Source organism: Patella vulgata, chromosome 1 (genome assembly GCF_932274485.2).
Source record: "Patella vulgata chromosome 1, xgPatVulg1.2, whole genome shotgun sequence".
NCBI classification, from domain to species: Eukaryota; Metazoa; Mollusca; class Gastropoda; family Patellidae; genus Patella; species Patella vulgata.
In genome coordinates this window covers 18,465,893-18,486,222 of record NC_065879.2, presented here as the reverse complement: position 1 = coordinate 18,486,222, position 20,330 = coordinate 18,465,893, and the positions used below count along the sequence as shown (strand labels likewise).

Here is a 20,330-nt window from a genome sequence, read left to right as displayed (position 1 = left end):
ACTTTCTGTTTTCGTTGATATCTTTTTGTCCGATACATAATAAACTAATAACTAACATTTACATACCAGGAAGCATTATTGGCTTTAATAGAAAAATCAGTTTCAGATTGTACAACGATATGCAAACTTTACTCTGTGAATGGACTTCGATGGCGGTGTATTGTATGTTGGATAAAAACAACACTTCATTAATTTAAACGCGAATATTTGTAGTACGACGATAGCTGTGCCACTACATTGGCTTCTGTAAGTATAAAATTATCTTATTTTTAAGATGTTACATGCATTAATAAAGAAATTGAGTTTGCATTATGTTGACATCCAATGTAGCCTGAACTTGAGGCACATCAGTCTAGGCCTATTCGTAGCTAGGGGCCCCCAACCTAACACAAGTGACCAGAACTTACGCAGTATTATTCCACACACATAAATGTAACTATATCAAACCTAATTTGAAATCGGTTAGTGATAAATAATCATATCCACGAAGGCCGTAACGTTACGACATAGTTAGTAACCACCCGGAGTTTATTTTTGACCAACGTGGAACACGACTAACCCAAATTTAAAGTAGCTAAGTTATATATAGATCAGTGCTCTAAGTCTAACCCAATATCATCAAAAATCTTCGACATTGAAGACACGAATAATTCAAATCAACATTGGTCTTGTGATCTTACAGGGTCTTCGACATTGAAGACACAAATAATTCAAATCAACATTGGTCTTGTGATCTTACAGGGAAAAGATGGGCTTCTGATATCCAATATTCAAGACAAAATAAACATTTTACCATTAGTACACGAATCGTGTATCATAATGCGTTTCAGCGCCATTTGGAACAAGGGACTCAAAGAACGCGGCTAGACTATTCCACAAGTCATGTCAAATGGTGACGCTATATTCTTATCTGGAGAGCACGCGCAATAAATATCATCGGTGTAGACGCTAAAGATTGCCATTCAATTGAGACTTCTGGCGTATTTCGCTGAACATAACTGATTAGAAATTACAGTAAAAACAGAAACGGTTGAATGTCAATCAGTTTATATACATTCACATTACATACATTATTGTATGCGTTAATTGCGACCCATTTGAATTTGTGTCAATTTCTAGGCCCCAATAGCGATTTAGCTACTTTAAATGCGTTTTATTGGGACCAAGAGGCGAAATATCGTAAGTAAATAATGTAGTCTAGGGGCCTATACAGAAATTACACATATTATTATACACACCCACATAATGTGACATATCAAATAAATAGGCATATTTAGGCCTAAGGGCTAAACCAACATTCACCGACAGCAAAAAGGAAAAACTATGTTTGGAGATTATCAATGACAATAAACGTATATTTTTGACAGATTTTCCGTTCAAAACTTTGAAAATCCGATGGAGGGCCCCATCATTGCCACTAGCAGATGTAGTCCAGTAGGCCTTAGTCCTCGGTCCAGTCATGCTTACTTTATACTAACAGTCTGAGTCACACATCGCTTTTCCCGCAACTGGGATTTTTTGTGCGGGACACCCTGATGTCGGAGGCCCTGGGCCCCACCATGTCACCTTGTTAATTTGGTCCTGCTCCTACCTATTCCTAATCAAGATATTCTTTTTTGCATTTTGCTTTCATTCCCTAGTAAAAGCTTATACACCATACAACTAGTATAGATTCTAGTTCTATGTTATGTTTGCGCCGATTTTTCGACGTCAATTCCGCCTGACGTCAGAGGTCAAGAAACTAAAACATACATTATGCAAGAGCTAAATCTGAGTATTGCAAGTCTTAATTTAGGATTCAGATGTTATAGAAATTATAAATTAGATCTTTATTTAAACAACAAGCCCAAAATCAACTCTGTAGACCCACGGATGGCTCGGCTACAGCTTGGATTTAAATAGGATTTCACTGATTGATTAAATCATAAATGGCACCCCATGCGGAGATTATTTACCGTTACGTTGACGTCATCAGTTAGATCGAGGCTAAATGATAGAGTGTACGAAGCGAGGCCGCTGTTGAGCGATGCCGCATGTCAGTCAATTTGATTGAAAGTTCGATATATACGGCCTTGGTATTATGTTCAGTTGTGGTTAAAATGAGAGTTTGGATGTCGGTATTATACGCTCTTTTGACACTTGCGTTTACAGAAAAATTATGGAAATTGATAAACATCGCAGCTAACATCACCCCAGTTGAATTGCAGCCCCATTGGATCACTGTGGTGTTTCCTATTTATTTATCTGCTTCGGGAGTCACGCAGGCTAACAAGAAGTCGGCTATAATTATGCCTCATTGATTTGGTCCATTCCTTTCAAACTTTCGTTTCTTATCTATATAATAAAAGTCTTATTTTTATAGTAAAAATAAATGTGATACGAATTGAACTGCAACCCCGTCTCAAGCCATTGAAAACGTTACTTGATAATCGAGATTATGTAGGTGGAGTCAACGCCTGTCAATCAAACGGTCGACCAAGGAGAAGATACATTTGATTACCATTTCTAGTAAAATATTACAACGATGATAACTTTGTTCAGAATAAAGTAATTTGACTGAAATTTTCAATATATTCTTCTTTCATTGTCTACTTTTGAACTGTTATAGGAAGAATGGCCAACTCTCTATAAAAATCTCCCATAATGTATCTTTAACAAATTCTCCCGAGCAGAGTTGTCTTTGCAGTTCACGCGAGTGAAAGGGGTTTCACGGTAGACTAGAGCAGATTTATTGTTTAGAATCGTGGAATGGGCCTGGTAATTCTTTTGCAGGGACTAATTTTAAAATTTAAAAGAAAAAATGATGAAAAAAAATGAGCCTAATATCTAACGACTCATTAGTAGGAATATTTTATGTTCATCATTTTTTCGGGAATCAATATTTTTTTGTTTTTGAATGTAATAGATTAAAATTTAAAACATTTAAAATCAGTGTAATAAACAGCTTCTGGTGCTACCCAGAACTACATAATTATTTTCCGGCATGGTCGTTATTTTTCTCCACTCTCGTCGGTGCAAAACCATATATAAATACGGTTATATTGGACCACTTTCTGGATGAGTAGGAAACCGCGTTTTCGGCCGTCTAATAAAGGTAATTTGTAACTTGCAACTAGAACTCCTAAGGAGTACTAACGTGTTTCAGTATGTCACGTCGGGCAATCTGAGATTATTTATTGTCCTATCCGCAAAGCACTTCCTGTTTGTCAAAAATGTCCAAATTTATATTTAATATTTAGTTCCACGGTGGCCAACTTCGCCTACGTTGGTAGAATTTTTGCACCATGCACAGTTTGGGCTGCAACTTCTGACTAAAAAAAATAAATAACTAGATCTGCCAGGCAGATATGAAAGCTTTCATATTCATGGTCACATCCTGTCAAATGACATGGGTTATATAAAGAATATCAAAACGGAAAAAGAATTATTGAAATCGGCAAAAAACTCGCTGAGTTACAACGACAAACATTTCAACCGGGAAAAATTGTCGTTATTTGTTAAGAATTAAATCGGTCCAAAACTGCCCGGGTTATAACGACCAGGCATCACTTGCCATCAGATGTTATAGATTTTGTCAACAATCTTAAAGAGATTTGAATTATTAACTAGGTTGTCAGGGTAAACATTTCAACGCCCGTTAATGTGGATTTTTCACTTTTTTCATATTCAGTACAAAATGGTGACCCCCAGTTAACCTAAGTCAATATTCTGCTCCGAATGTTTAGCGGCATTCCTTCAAGGATTCAGAAAATGTAAATCCGATGTCTGTTAGTAAAATATCGCAGAAGGCTCGGGGATTTTTCACGTTTCAAGACAAACTCCATATTATGTGTACGCATCAGTAATTTCTTAAGGTCATCTAACCTACGATTTTGTCGACTTTTTTGAAAACTTTGATCCTTAATTTCTCAAAGTGGTCATGTTGGTTTTACTTCAGGGATGAGATGTCAATGATGTAATATTCAAATTTCGAAAATCGGAAATAGCAAATTAAAAGTAAATGTTGCAAAGTACTCAAAGGAAAAATAATTAGTAAAATAGATCAAAAAGTCACAAAAGTACAGCTATGTGTGTCATTTTTTCATTAGTAAATTTCGGTGATTTCGGATTTGTGAAACGTTTTGAAAATATCTTGATTACAAAGCCATCAACCATTCTTGGAAGGAGGCTAACGAGAAATGTATTAATTTCGGAAATCTGAAACGAATTTACGAAATGACCACCTATTCCAAGTATTTCCAAGTCGTTAATGTGGATTTTTCACTCGTAAATAACTTTGTAGGAACGAAAAATGTTAAAGCGGAATTTCGAAATTTTGAATTTTTCAAAGACCAAAAATTTGACAATGAATCCGCCTATCCAGAAATGTATTAATTTCAGAAATAGGAGACGAATTCAAACTACGACTTATTGTGTTTATTTACAAGCCCTTAATGTAGATTTTTGTTATATTTCATATTCAATTCAAAATGGTGACCATCAGTTGACCTAAATCAAAATTCTGCTCTGAACGTTTTTTAGACATTCCTTCAAGGATTCAGAAAATATAACTCCCATGTTTGTACTGTAAGTAAATTATCGCAAAAGCCTTAGGGATTTTTCACATTTAAAGATGGTGGCACTTCCGGTTCGATCAAAAGACTTCATAATTTGTGTACGCATCAGTAATTTCTTAGCTAGTACAGAAAAAAAATCAAGGCAATCTGACCTAAATTTTGTCGATTTGTTTTAAAACTTTGATCCTTATCCTTAATTTTTCCAAGGGAAAATTATTTAGAAAGTTTCTAATGACATATTTCAAGTCGCATCAGTAGGATGACTCAATTTATCGTTTGCCATTGACATTTTATTGATTTCAAACTTCTAAACGTGCCACGATCGATTGCGAATTGTGAATGCTTTCCAAAAATATAACGATATTGAAAATTGAATAAAATTTGTAGCACGAGTGGGATTTTAAAGATTGGTGGCAATATTTTAAAATAAGGAAAAATTTAAGAAGTTAAAAAGGGGGAGATAATTGGAAAAATTATGTTGACATTTTTGCCTTAATCTACCCATTTGTAATGTATTCTGAAATTTTTAAGCCGAAATCTTCAAAAATAAAAAGTTATGCTCAGAATTTTCACTTTTGAGCTTAAAATTAGGCCATACGCGTGCGCCGTAGAGGCCACAATGCCCCCCGACATAAAAACTGAGAAATACGAACAGCTACAAATTGGTGAAAACTGCATTCAAATTGGTTGGAAAACAAAAAAGTTTCCTTTGATGTCTAATATTAGTCTATTTTCGTCGATGACGTCACTCCCTGTTATCGTTTTTAAAGTTTTAAACTAATTAGCTTTCGGATAGTATAGAGATTAATTTTAATTCTGTAGAATATGTACTTTTTCCAAAAACGCGATGGAAAAAAAAAAAAATAATAATCCGAACAAAAACAGTATAAAAAATAATAATCCGAACAAGAACAATAGTTTTTATACTATGCAGTAAAAATACTAATGAAGTGGGCCTATTCATAATATACAGTCTTTATATTCAGCTACCACAGCTGTCCCTAGGAAAATGACCAAATTTCATTAGATTCCAGATTTAATATACAGAAACTAACAAAAAAACAAAGTGATTTTTATTTAGTAATTTATTTGTAAATGGAGGCGTAACTTGATCAGAACGTAAACAATAAATTTTGTTTCATTTCTATACATACGATATGAACTAATAAATATTTAGGTTTACTAAATACAAACCTAAAAAAATTTTGGATTTGAAAAATAGAAATAAATAAACTCGTTATAATAAGATTAAAGCACACATAAATTATTAAATACATATAACATACTTAAAGGGTCTGGAACATTATATGGCAAGCTTAATAGCAACATTAATCTCATACATGTACATTGAAGAATATAATGACGGTCACCTACTTTGGGTAAAGTTAATTTCATAGATTAACATGTTATATCTTATACTCCCTTTGATTATTAAAATGTTTTTTGATAAAACAGCAGTTTTCTATTGTAAAACTAACATTTGAAAAACATACATACGAGATTCTGAAGTAAATGATATTGTTGTCAAGACTCAAATGTACAATAAAAAAAAATAATTTCATTTACTCTGCCAATAGAATAAGTTATTACAATAAATGACACTGATATATCAAAATGGTTACAGTAATTTGGAACTAGAATGTATAAGTTATACAATAAATGACACTGATATATCAAAATGGTTACAGTCATTTGGAACTAGAATGTATAAGTTATACAATAAATGACACTGATATATCAAAATGGCTACAGTTATTTGGAACTAGAATGTATAAATGACTTCCACCTCACTGATTTGGAATGTAAAATAAAACAATATCTCCAGCACTTAAATCATTATCTAATAATATAATAAAACTTATATTTAAACAATATATAAATAAATATTTAGGTTAATAACCGGCGGAAATAAGTTGGTCCCTGACATAACAAACTTGACTTGTATTATTGGAGGGCTGCACTTGATCATTGTCATATATTCCCAACACAAAGCCTGAAAAGAGAATTAAAATTAATAAATATTTATGATTGACAAGAAAACAATATGGCAAACCGTTCTACTTATAAACAGGAATCCTTCCTAAGTTCCTTCTGAACGGGTTTAAAAGTGAACACGCAAATTGGGGTAGATCAAAGTAACGCTGAGTATAGATTACAATCGAAATTCCAACGTGTACTGTTACATGTCATTTCAGAAGCTTTTGAGGGGGATTGGATGGCCGAATGGTTAGCACGTGCGCGCTGTATCATAAGACGTGTCATTAAGTCAACTGGCGTGGTTTCGAATCCCCGGTTGTACGTGACAAGGAATAGGGTCGCCTGTCCAACCTCGTGGGTTTTTCTCTGGGTCCTCCGGTTTCCTCCCACAGCTAAAGACCCCTACACGCAAGCGAATTATTGAAATAAAATTAAACCATATGTTAGTCCCGAAATGACCTAGTTTGTGTCGAGTGGACGGTAAACCCCATTTCTCTCTCTCTCAGAAGCTTTTAAATCATGATGGTGGGTTGGGTAGCAAAGACATGCAGTGTATTTGGAACGACTTTTGTTTTGTTTGTGTTTACCTCATTCATGTTTGTGTTTACCCATTCATAAGTTATTTTTACCTTATTTATAAGTTATGGATACTTCATCTATAAGTTATGGTTACCACATTCTTAAGTTTGTAGGCCTATATGGTTTCCCCATGTTACATCGTTTATAAAGTAATGGTTACCTCATTCATAAGTTTGTATACATGTTACCTCATTTATAAGTTTATATATCGTTACCTCGTTCATATTAAAGTTTGTTGGTGTTTGGATTTTGTTTTTGCCTCAGTAGACTATGTTTTAGATAAGATTGTTCCCCAAATAAACTATTGTGAGGAAAACGAAAAACGTAGGTTGCCAGACAACGAAACATACGGCCACAACAGCTAACTCGTCCCGGCAGTCAACAAGAGTTGTCGCATTTTTTTCCGTTTGTTGGTAATGAAACATTTGTACAACTCGTGAAGTGATTTTCAGATAATCCTTAAAAATTGTTTGGCTTCTAGTTCTACCATGCTAATATACCATTCTACCATGCTAAGTGTGATAAGAGAATACTATACTTATAAACCAGTGATTGTATTTCCATATAAACTGTGTTGTGTTTTTTTAATAGTAACACATACCTTTAAACTGCAAGTTTCAAATGTTTGGATGATGACAAAGTCAAATACTGGCACAGACACACAGTTGATGAAAGAAAACATCTATTATACTAATAATTAACTTTAAATATAAAACGTATACCAAGGTTGGATGAAATATCCAACCTCACACTTCAAGACTTGAATCAAGATTCTATCTGAAAAGTGAACAGTGTGATTTGACAGACAAACCCATAAAACCTTTGGGTCAAATGTAAATGAAACATCAGTGAGTAGAGTGAACTTGAACTCACTGGATACCTTTAAGAAGAATTAACAGAATAGGACAGTTTACAGATGCAGTGATGTGTGATATATTACATTAGCATTCTGACCATATTAAAATACCCATAAAATAAATAAAACCACTCTACCACATTAGCATGGTAGAACTAGAAGCCAAACAATTTTTAAGGATTATCTGAAAATCACTTCACGAGTTGTATAAATGTTTCATTACCGACAAACGGAAAAAAATCCGACAACTCTTGTTGACTGCCCGGACGAGTTAGCTGTTGTGGCCGTATGTTTCGTTGTCTGGCAACCTACGTTTTTCGTTTTTCCTCACAATAGTTTATTTGGGGAACAATCTTATCTTTGTCTTCTTACAATCAAAACTCTATCTAAAACATAGTCTACTGAGGCAAAAACAAAATCCAAACACCAACAAACTTGAATATGAACGAGGTAACGATACATAAACTTATAAATGAGGTAACATGTATACAAACTTATGAATGAGGTAACCATTACTTTATAAACGATGTAACATGGGGAAACCATATAGGCCTACAAACTTAAGAATGTGGTAACCATAACTTATAGATGAAGTATCCATAACTTATAAATAAGGTAAAAACAACTTATGAATGGGTAAACACAAACATATGAATGAGGTAAACACAAACAAAACAAAAATCGTTCCAAATACACTGCATGTCTTTGCTACCATGAATATGTAGTTTTGTTGTTCAAAATAGGTGAGATTATTCAATAGGGCATAAGGACAAAGTCTGTCGGAATTCAGAATCACGAGTTACTTCAACCCACCATCATGAATCAAAAGCTTCTGAGAGAGAGAGAGAGAGAGAAATGGGGTTTAACGTCCACTCGACACAAACTAGGTCATTTCGGGACTAACATATGGTTTAATTTTATTTCAATAATTTGCTTGCGTGTAGGGGTCTTTAGCTGTGGGAGGAAACCGGAGGACCCAGAGAAAACCCACGAGGTTGGACAGGCGACCCTATTCCTTGTCACGTACAACCGGGGATTCGAAACCACGCCAGTTGACTTAATGACACGTCTTATGATACAGCGCGCACGTGCTAACCATTCGGCCATCCAATCCCCCTCAAAAGCTTCTGAAATGACATGTAACAGTACACGTTGGAATTTCGATTGTAATCTATACTCAGCGTTACTTTGATCTACCCCATTTTGCGTGTTCACTTTTAAACCCGTTCAGAAGGAACTTAGGAAGGATTCCTGTTTATAAGTAGAACGGTTTGCCATATTGCTTTCTCGTCAATCATAAATATTTATTCATTTTAATTCTCTTTTCAGGCTTTGTGTTGGGAATATATGACAATGATCAAGTGCAGCCCTCCAATAATACAAGTCAAGTTTGTTATGTCAGGGACCAACTTATTTCCGCAGGTTATTAACCTAAATATTTATTTATATATAGTTTAAATATAAGTTTTATTATATTATTAGATAATAATTTAAGTGCTGGAGATATTGTTTTATTTTACATTCCAAATCAGTGAGGTGGAAGTCATTTATACATTCTAGTTCCAAATAACTGTAGCCATTTTGATATATCAGTGTCATTTATTGTATAACTTATACATTCTAGTTCCAAATGACTGTAACCATTTTGATATATCAGTGTCATTTATTGTATAACTTATACATTCTAGTTCCAAATTACTGTAACCATTTTGATATATCAGTGTTATTTATTGTAATAACTTATTCTATTGGCAGAGTAAATGAAATTATTTTTTTTTATTGTACATTTGACAACAATATCATTTACTTCAGAATCTCGTATGTATGTTTTTCAAATGTTAGTTTTACAATAGAAAACTGCTGTTTTATCAAAAAAACATTTTAATAATCAAAGGGAGTATAAGATATAACATGTTAATCTATGAAATTAACTTTACCCAAAGTAGGTGACCGTCAATATATTCTTCAATGTACATGTATGAGATTAATGTTGCTATTAAGCTTGCCATATAATGTTCCAGACCCTTTACATATGTTATATGTATTTAATAATTTATGTGTGCTTTAATCTTATAACGAGTTTATTTATTTCTATTTTTCAAATCCAAAATTTATTTAGGTTTTTATTTAGTAAACCTAAATATTTATTAGTTCATATCGTATGTATATAAATGAAACAAAATTTATTGTTTACGTTCTGATCAAGTTACACCTCCATTTACAAATAAATTACTAAATAAAAATCACTTTGTTTTTTTGTTAGTTTCTGTATATTAAATCTGGAATCTAATGAAATTTGGTCATTTTCCTAGGGACAGCTGTGGTAGCTGAATATAAAGACTGTATATTATGAATAGGCCCACTTCATTAGTTTTTTTACTGCATAGTATAAAAACTATTGTTCTTGTTCGGATTATCATTTTTTATACTGTTTTTGTTCGGATTATTATTTTTTTTTTCCATCGCGTTTTTGGAAAAAGTACATATTCTACAGAATTAAAATTAAACTCTATACTATCCGAAAGCTAATTAGTTTAAAACTTTAAAAACGATAACAGGGAGTGACGTCATCGACGAAAATAGACTAATATTAGACATCAAAGGAAACTTTTTTGTTTTCCAACCAATTTGAATGCAGTTTTCACCAATTTGTAGCTGTTCGTATTTCTCAGTTTTTATGTCGGGGGGCATTGTGGCCTCTACGACGCACGCGTATGGCCTAATTTTAAGCTCAAAAAAGAAAATTCTGAGCGTAACTTTTTTATTTTTGAAGATTTCGGCTTGAAAATTTCAGAATACATTACAAATGGGTAGATTAAGGCAAAAATGTCAACATAATTTTTCCAATTATCTCCCCCTTTTTAACTTCTTAAATTTTTCCTTATTTTAAAATATTGCCACCAATCTTTAAAATCCCACTCGTGCTACAAATTTTATTCAATTTTCAATATCGTTATATTTTTGGAAAGCATTCACAATTCGCAATCGATCGTGGCACGTTTAGAAGTTTGATATTTGACTAAGATTTTTTAAAGTGACGTTTAAAGTGTTTTTTTTAAAATAGTATAAGACTTTGAAATCAATAAAATGTCAATGGCAAACGATAAATTGAGTCATTCTACTGATGCAACTTGAAATATGTCATTAGAAACTTTCTAAATAATCTCCCCTTGGAAAAATTAAGGATAAGGATCAAAGTTTTAAAACAAATCGACAAAATTTAGGTCAGATTGCCTTGATTTTTTTTCTGTACTAGCTAAGAAATTACTGATGCGTACACAAATTATGAAGTCTTTAGATCGAACCGGAAGTGCCACCATCTTTAAATGTGAAAAATCCCTAAGGCTTTTGCGATAATTTACTTACAGTACAGACATGGGAGTTATATTTTCTGAATCCTTGAAGGAATGTCTAAAAAACGTTCAGAGCAGAATTTTGATTTAGGTCAACTGATGGTCACCATTTTGAATTGAATATGAAATATAGCAAAAATCTACATTAACGGGCTTGTAAATAAACACAATAAGTCGTAGTTTGAATTCGTCTCCTATTTCTGAAATTAATACATTTCTGGATAGGCGGATTCAGTGTCGAATTTTTGGTGTTTCAAAAATTCAAAATTTCGAAATTCCGCTTTAACGTTTTTCGTTTCTACAAAGTTATTTACGAGTGAAAAATCCACATTAACGACTTGGAATAGGCGGTCATTTCGTAAATTCGTTTCAGATTTCCGAAATTAATACATTTCTCGTTAGCCTCCTTCCAAGAATGGTTGATGGCTTTGTAATCAAGATATTTTCAAAACGTTTTACGAATCCGAAATCACCGAAATTTACTAATGAAAAAATGACACACATAGCTGTACTTTTGTGACTTTTTGATCTATTTTACTAATTATTTTTTCTTTGAGTACTTTGCAACATTTACTTTTAATTTGCTATTTCCGATTTTCGAAATCCGAATATTACATCATTGACATCTCATCCCTGAAGTAAAACCAACATGACCACTTTGAGAAATTAAGGATCAAAGTTTTCAAAAAAGTCGACAAAATCATAGGTTAGATGACCTTAAGAAATTACTGATGCGTACACATAATATGGAGTTTGTCTTGAAACGTGAAAAATCCACATTAACGGGCGTTGAAATGATTACCCTGACAACCTAGTTAATAATTCAAATCTCTTTAAGATTGTTGACAAAATCTATAACATCTGATGGGAAGTGATGCCTGGTCGTTATAACCCGGGCAGTTTTGGACCGATTTAATTCTTAACAAATAACGACAAATTTTTCCCGGTTGAAATGTTTGTCGTTGTAACTCAGCGAGTTTTTTGCCGATTTCAATAATTCTTTTTCCGTTTTGATATTCTTTATATAACCCATGTCATTTGACAGGATGTGACCATGAATATGAAAGCTTTCATATCTGCCTAGCAGATCTAGTTATTTATTTTTTTTAGTCAGAAGTTGCAGCCCAAACTGTGCATGGTGCAAATGTGCATGGTGCAAAAATTCTACCAACGTAGGCGAAGTTGGCCACCGTGGAACTAAATATTAAATATAAATTTGGACATTTTTGACAAACAGGAAGTGCTTTCCGGATAGGACAAAAAATAATCTCAGATTGCCCGACGTGACATACTGAAACACGTTAGTACTCCTTAGGAGTTCTAGTTGCAAGTTACAAATTACCTTTATTAGACGGCCGAAAACGCGGTTTCCTACTCATCCAGAAAGTGGTCCAATATAACGGTATTTATATATGGTTTTGCACCGACAAGAGTGGAGAAAAATAACGACCATGCCGGAAAATAATTATGTAGTTCTGGGTAGCACCAGAAGCTGTTTATTACACTGATTTTAAATGTTTTAAATTTTAATCTATTACATTCAAAAACAAAAAAATATTGATTCCCGAAAAAATGATGAACATAAAATATTCCTACTAATGAGTCGTTAGATATTAGGCTCATTTTTTTCATCATTTTTTCAGGATTCGTTATTTCTTTTAAATTTTAAAATTAGTCCCTGCAAAAGAATTACCAGGCCCATTCCACGATTCTAAACAATAAATCTGCTCTAGTCTACCGTGAGAATTTGTTAAAGATACATTATGGGAGATTTTTATAGAGAGTTGGCCATTCTTCCTATAACAGTTCAAAAGTAGACAATGAAAGAAGAATATATTGAAAATTTCAGTCAAATTACTTTATTCTGAACAAAGTTATCATCGTTGTAATATTTTACTAGAAATGGTAGTCAAATGTATCTTCTCCTTGGCCGACCGTTTGATTGACAGCCGTTAACTCCACCTACATAATCTCGATATCAAGTAACGTTTTCAATGGCTTGAGACGGGGTTGCAGTTCAATTCGTATCACATTTATTTTTACTATAAAAATAAGACTTTTATTATATAGATAAGAAGCGAAAGTTTGAAAGGAATGGACCAAATCAATGAGGCATAATTATAGCCGACTTCTTGTTAGCCTGCGTGACTCCCGAAGCAGATAAATAAATAGGAAACACCACAGTGATCCAATGGGGCTGCAATTCAACTGGGGTGATGTTAGCTGCGATGTTTATCAATTTCCATAATTTTTCTGTAAACGCAAGTGTCAAAAGAACGTATAATACCGACATCCAAACTCATTTTAACCACAACTGAACATAATACCAAGGCCGTATATATCGAACTTTCAATCAAATTGACTGACATGCGGCATCGCTCAACAGCGGCCTCGCTTCGTACACTCTATCATTTAGCCTCGATCTAACTGATGACGTCAACGTAACGGTTAATAATCTCCGCATGGGGCGCCATTTATGATTTAATCAATCAGTGAAATCCTATTTAAATCCAAGCTGTAGCCGAGCCATCCGTGGGTCTACAGAGTTGATTTTGGGCTTGTTGTTTAAATAAAGATCTAATTTATAATTTCTATAACATCTGAAGCCTAAATTAAGACTTGCAATAATCAGGTTTAGCTCTTGCATAATGTATGTTTTAGTTACTTGACCTCTGACGTCAGGCGGAATTGACGTCGAAGAATCGGCGCAAACATAACATAGAACTAGAATCTATTCTAGTTGTGTGGTGTATGAGCTTTTACTAGGGAATGAAAGCAAAATGCAAAAAAGAATATCTTGATTAGGAATAGGTAGGAGCAGGACCGGATTAACAAGGTGACATGGTGGGGCCCAGGGCCTCCGACATCAGGGTGTCCCGCACAAAAAATCCCAGTTGCGGGAAAAGCGATGTGTGACTCAGACTGTTAGTATAAAGTAAGCATGACTGGACCGAGGACTAAGGCCTACTGGACTACATCTGCTAGTGGCAATGATGGGGCCCTCCATCGGATTTTCAAAGTTTTGAACGGAAAATCTGTCAAAAATATACGTTTATTGTCATTGATAATCTCCAAACATAGTTTTTCCTTTTTGCTGTCGGTGAACGTTGGTTTAGCCCTTAGGCCTTAGGCCTAAATATGCCTATTTATTTGATATGTCACATTATGTGGGTGTGTATAATAATATGTGTAATTTCTGTATAGGCCCCTAGACTACATTATTTACTTACGATATTTCGCCTCTTGGTCCCAATAAAACGCATTTAAAGGAGCTAAATCGCTATTGGGGCCTAGAAATTGACACAAATTCAAATGGGTCGCAATTAACGCATACAATAATGTATGTAATGTGAATGTACATAAACTGATTGACATTCAACCGTTTCTGTTTTTACTGTAATTTCTAATCAGTTATGTTCCGCGAAATACGCCAGAAGTCTCAATTGTATGGCAATCTTTAGCGTCTACACCGATGATATTTATTGCGCTTGCTCTCCAGATAAGAATATAGCGTCACCATTTGACATGACTTGTGGAATAGTGTAGCCGCGTTCTTTGAGTCCCTTGTTCCAAATGGCGCTGAAACGCATTATGATACACAATTCGTGTACTAATGGTAAAATGTTTATTTTGTATTGAATATTGGATATCAGAAGCCCATCTTTTCCCTGTAAGATCACAAGACCAATGTTGATTTGAATTGACAAATTATTCGTGTCTTCAATGTCGAAGATTTTTGATGATATTGGGTTAGACTTAGAGCACTGATCTATATATAACTTAGCTACTTTAAATTTGGGTTAGTCGTGTTCCACGTTGGTCAAAAATAAACTCCGGGTGGTTACTAACTATGTCGTAACGTTACGGCCTTCGTGGATATGATTATTTATCACTAACCGATTTCAAATTAGGTTTGATATAGTTACATTTATGTGTGTGGAATAATACTGCGTAAGTTCTGGTCACTTGTGTTAGGTTGGGGGCCCCTAGCTACGAATAGGCCTAGACTGATGTGCCTCAAGTTCAGGCTACATTGGGTGTCAACATAATGCAAACTCAATTTCTTTATTAATGCATGTAACATCTTAAAAATAAGGTAATTTTATACTTACAGAAGCCAATGTAGTGGCACAGCTATCGTCGTACTACAAATATTCGCGTTTAAATTAATGAAGCGTTGTTTTTATCCAACATACAATACACCGCCATCGAAGTCCATTCACAGAGTAAAGGTTGCATATCGTTGTACAATCTGAAACTGATTTTTCTATTAAAGCCAATAATGCTTCCTGGTATGTAAATGTTAGTTATTAGTTTATTATGTATCGGACAAAAAGATATCAACGAAAACAGAAAGTCCATAACAGTTTTCATTGTCTATCCATTGTGTCTATTATTCTCTTAGAAGTTCAAAAACAAATTTCACAGGACTAAACATTAACATTAGATATTATTAATAGATTTTATGAAATTATTGTAAAACATGTGAACATGAAGGCATTAAAGTATATCTATGTAAATCCGTCATGTAAGTTACAGAGGGATAAGCAAAGTTTCGCGCAACAGTAGGCCCACATATAATTACTTAAGTTTGACATGAAATATTGATTAGCACATTTCTGCTTTGTAAAAATGTATTGAATGTAAGAAACAACTGTAAAAGACTCCTTTTTAAGATAAGACAATCCTTTAAAGGTAGCAAAAGCACCATTTTAGCCTCTGCATCACCTAGGTCAAATTGTAACGTATTTCAAACGTATGGTAGAATTAACAAGGGGTGTTCTAGAATCAGAATTAATTTATTTTTTGGTCATGATGGACCACTAATAATCCACCATCAGATTTTCCGAACTACTTACAATCATCTTACCAATAAACTTACTACTGTCAAGTCAAATATTAATATAGTTAAAAACATTATACGCTTTAAAGGGTCCAAACTCTGGAATTCGTTGTCAGCCTCTTTAAAAACTTTAAATAACCTGAATCTTTCCAGGAAAAAAATTCTTTTTTTTTTACCTTAAATCTACTTCAAATACCTTATCTTAAAACCCTATAAGCCTATCTCTTGTGTTCTCCATATTATAAGCATGTACATATTGTATATTTGTTATTACATGTTATATCTATATGTATTCAAACGTTTTGTTATATGACCCGCATATACATGTACACACTTAAATTAATCTTTTAATTGATTTGTATATTTATTTTTTTTTTCTCTGTTGTAAATTATTGTGATGTGTTGTTTAATTTATTAGCTATATCTTTTGTATTATAAATTCTACAAGGGCAGGATGTTAGAAAGGCTGTCATAGCCTAATCTTCAACCCTTCTTAAATAAAGTCATTATTATTATTATTATTATTATTAATATAGAACCGCCGCTAACAGCCACCATACAAACGGCTTTAGATGATAAAGCATGACGTCATTGATAACAATAATAATGACATCACGAATCTTTATCATCTCTAGGCTCAGTGTTTTTAGATTGGTTACCGTTTGTTTCTAATACTATTATTTTCCTAGTCATTTTCAAGGATGAGCGGATGGGATGCCTGGTCTCAACAATTATTAACTAGAAAAATAGAGGGTGTTACACACCATAGTGCCCAAGATATGTAAAGTTTATAACTAGACTGTGAAACTGGATAAGCACTCGATTGTGTTAATTCTGAAAGCTAGAAAATTATGAGAGAAGAAGGTATTATTAGACTTAAATCTGGACGAGGGACACAGTAAATATATTCCTCTAATAAACTGAACCCAATAAATGGGAAATATATCCTCAGACTGTGGAGTTGGGTAAGAGCTGAAAGTCAAAGATATGTATGATGTGTAATTAGACTGTGAAAACCTGATGAGCGCTGAAATAGAAATAAAGTATTAGAATCAATCTATAAGTTGGTCATAAGCCCTTGGTATAAATAGTCCGACATCACGGTTTAACTTGGGCTTGATGCGTTTTATATTGATGGCCTCAAGAAGTTTTCTGGTTTTCTTCTGGTGATGATGTACTGTAAGGGTTCTTGTTTGGTCCCACAAGATTGTCTGATGTTCGTTGTTAATAATGTGCTCTGCTACGGCTGAGGGATTGGTGGAAGCTAGTGACTTGTGCTCTTTTATTCGAAAATCAAGCGGGCGCTTAGTTTCCCCTACATACTGTTCGGAGCAGGAGCATGTTATCTCGTAGATACATCCTTTGGGCTGTGGGGGATTGGTTTGTGTTGATCTACCATTAGCTTGCAGTAAATTCTGTATGGTTCTGCCACTAGAGAAGGTAACGTCTATGCCCACTTCTTGTTTCATCAACCTTTTGATCTGGTAAGAGATTTTGCCGTGAAACGGGATGGTTATTCTGATGACGAAGTGGTCAGTATTTGGCGTTCTTGGCTTGTATTGGTTCTCTATGGTGGTGGTGATGACGTCATTGACTAGTTGGGTGGGGCAATTGTTAAAATTTATGAAGACGTTCCTTAAATGCTCTAATTCCTCGGGTAAACTTTCTTCATCACATATCTTGGTGGCGCGTCTGGTTAGAGTGGTGATGATGGATTTCTTTATTTGATGTGAATGATTTGAATTATAGTGAATCTATTGATCAGTGTGAGTTGGTTTCCTATAAACAGCAGTGGAGATATTGTTGTCAGATTTAGTCACTAACACATCAAGAAATGGGAGACTGTCATCCGTTTCTGTTTCCATTGTGAATTTTATCCTCGTTTGTCGACTGTTCAGATGTTGGAGTAGCGTATCTGGGTTGTCGTTTTGATTGAGGACCACAAATACATCATCGACTTTACGATACCAAGAAAGGGGTTTGATGGGGGAAGTCTGTAATGCCTCAGTTTCGAACCTGGTCATGAATACTTCGGACAGTAGTGGCGAAAGTGGGTTACCCATGGGCAGGCCATGTGTTTGTTGATAATATTCATCCCCCCATTTAAAGTAAGTGGCAGTTATACAGAGACGTAAAAGTTGAATGATATTATCAGTGGTTAGGTTGGTGTCCAGTGGGGTCTCTAATTCATTGATTTTCTTTTTAAGTATTTGGAGTGTCTGAGCTGTGGGGATATTAGTGAACAGGTCTACTACATCATAGGAAAGAATGGTGCCGGTTGATGGGACGGATGCCAGTTTATGGCAAAAGTCGCTGGAGTCGGCAATGAAGGACTAAAAGACGGTTAAGAATTTTGCTGTATTGTAATATACTGACTCTCGGGAACAAACCAATAAGCGAGCCTTAACCGGGTTCTTGTGAATCTTGATGGTGGCTCGTGCATATGGTGGTCTGGGGTGAGAGGGATTCAGATTATAGTAAAGTGCTGGTGTGATCTGCTTATTGTCTTTCAATGATGTGAGAAATTTTCGCAGCCTGGTTTCATGGGTGGCTGTGGGATCTTTCCTGATTCTTTGGTAGGTTTTGGTGTCTTGAAGTAGGTTGTTCACAGTATCCACATAGTCATTGGTGTCCATAATCACAGTAGCTTTACCTTTGTCAGCAGGGATGATGGTGATATTGGAGTCTGCTTTCAATTCTTTTAGCGCTAGCTGCTGGGATTTGGATAGGTTATTGGTTTGAGGTTTGGTTTTCAAAAGTATATTCGAGATCTGATGCCTAACATAATCCACCTTGCCACCTGGTGCTAGTTGACGTATTCGTGATGTAATCGTCATGATTCTTCGGTCTAGAAACAGGAATGAATTTTAGGCCTTTGGATAATAAGGTGATTTGGTCATTGGTGATACATTGCTATTACTTATAAATATTTATACTATAAAAATTTATTTATTTATTTTTTTATTTATTTACTCATTTTAATATATGCACTTACTATGTATTACTTATTATAATACTTAGACCCTGGCTCTAAACAATAGATGTGGGAAAGTGAGGTGTCTCCGTCGAAACATCGCTCAGTCATAAGCAGAAACTGTATTCCATAGACTTGTGGCCAGTATATAAGAACACTGAATAAAGAGCTCTTTTGTCTTCCATGTGTTGTAGGATATCTAGAACATGCTCTAGGCTAAAACAAAATGCCATGTCATGGTCCTACACCAGATTACCTATGAGACTGAGACGAGTGGACAATAGCTACGAGAACGTAGGTAAAAACGTTGAGCGGAGGCTAATGTCCACCCGCGATCGACACATTGGCTTCTTTATGAAATTGTATGCTTTTTTCTTCTGCAGATAAATCCACAGTCTTTCAAAAAGGTTGACGATGCCATAGCAAAAGGGGCCGCAGCTGTCAGTAAACTAGAATTTGGCGATAAAAGGTTCTTTGTATTGAAAAAGGGGCGGGTTGTACGATTGCAAGGGGCAAGTCGTGTAAGTATAATAATTATAATAACATAGATTCTTCGGAATGTTTCGATTTGGTTTTTATACACCCACATTGAAATGTGGTGGTATATTGTCGTCGCCCCCGTCCATCGTTCCGTCGGTCTGGCGTCCACAATTGCTTGTGTACGCTCTAGAGGCTAAAGTTAATCTCTGATTGACTTTAAATTTATACACAGTGTTAAAGGTCATGAGACAAAAAACCCTATTGATAATTACTGCCAGGGTTATGGCCCTTGATCACTTTGATATATCTTGTGACGCTCTAATATTCGATTGACTTTAGATTTATACACAGTGTTTAAGGTCATGAGCAAAGAAGTCTATTGATTTTCAACGATTTCCGAAAATTACTGCCAGTGTTATGGCCCTTGATTACTTTGAAAATTATTGGCGACGCTCTAAAAGCTGAAGTTAATATTCGATTGACTTTAAATTTATACACAGTGTTTAAGGTTATAAGACGAAGAAGCCTATTGATTTTTGATAATTACTGCCAGAGTTACGACTCTTGATCACTTTGAAAAATCTTGTGGATGTTCCAGAGTCCAAAGTTATCATCCGATAACCTATAGATTTTCAAGGATTTCCGATAATTACTGCCAGAGTTATGAGCCTTGATTACTTCGAAAAAATCTTGCGAATGCTTTACAGGCCAA

At 34.6% G+C, this 20,330-nt stretch overlaps 2 long non-coding RNA genes across 3 annotated transcripts in view; one reads left to right on the top strand and one right to left on the bottom strand.

Moving 5' to 3' along the window:
* Positions 1-20,330, top strand: part of LOC126808927 (uncharacterized) — a 31,111-nt gene that overhangs the window by 8,299 nt on the left and 2,482 nt on the right. Inside the window, exons 1-3 of one of the 2 annotated variants that reach the window (XR_008789217.1) lie at positions 8,499-8,583; positions 9,298-9,390; positions 19,522-19,659. This is a non-coding gene — a long non-coding RNA (uncharacterized LOC126808927). Of the gene's footprint in view, positions 1-8,498; positions 8,584-9,297; positions 9,391-19,521; positions 19,660-20,330 lie in introns of those variants that run through there. The other variant, XR_007674828.2, reaches the window with a different exon arrangement.
* LOC130014248 (uncharacterized) overlaps positions 1-20,330 on the bottom strand; it is an 80,886-nt gene that overhangs the window by 59,677 nt on the left and 879 nt on the right. The window lies entirely within an intron of this gene.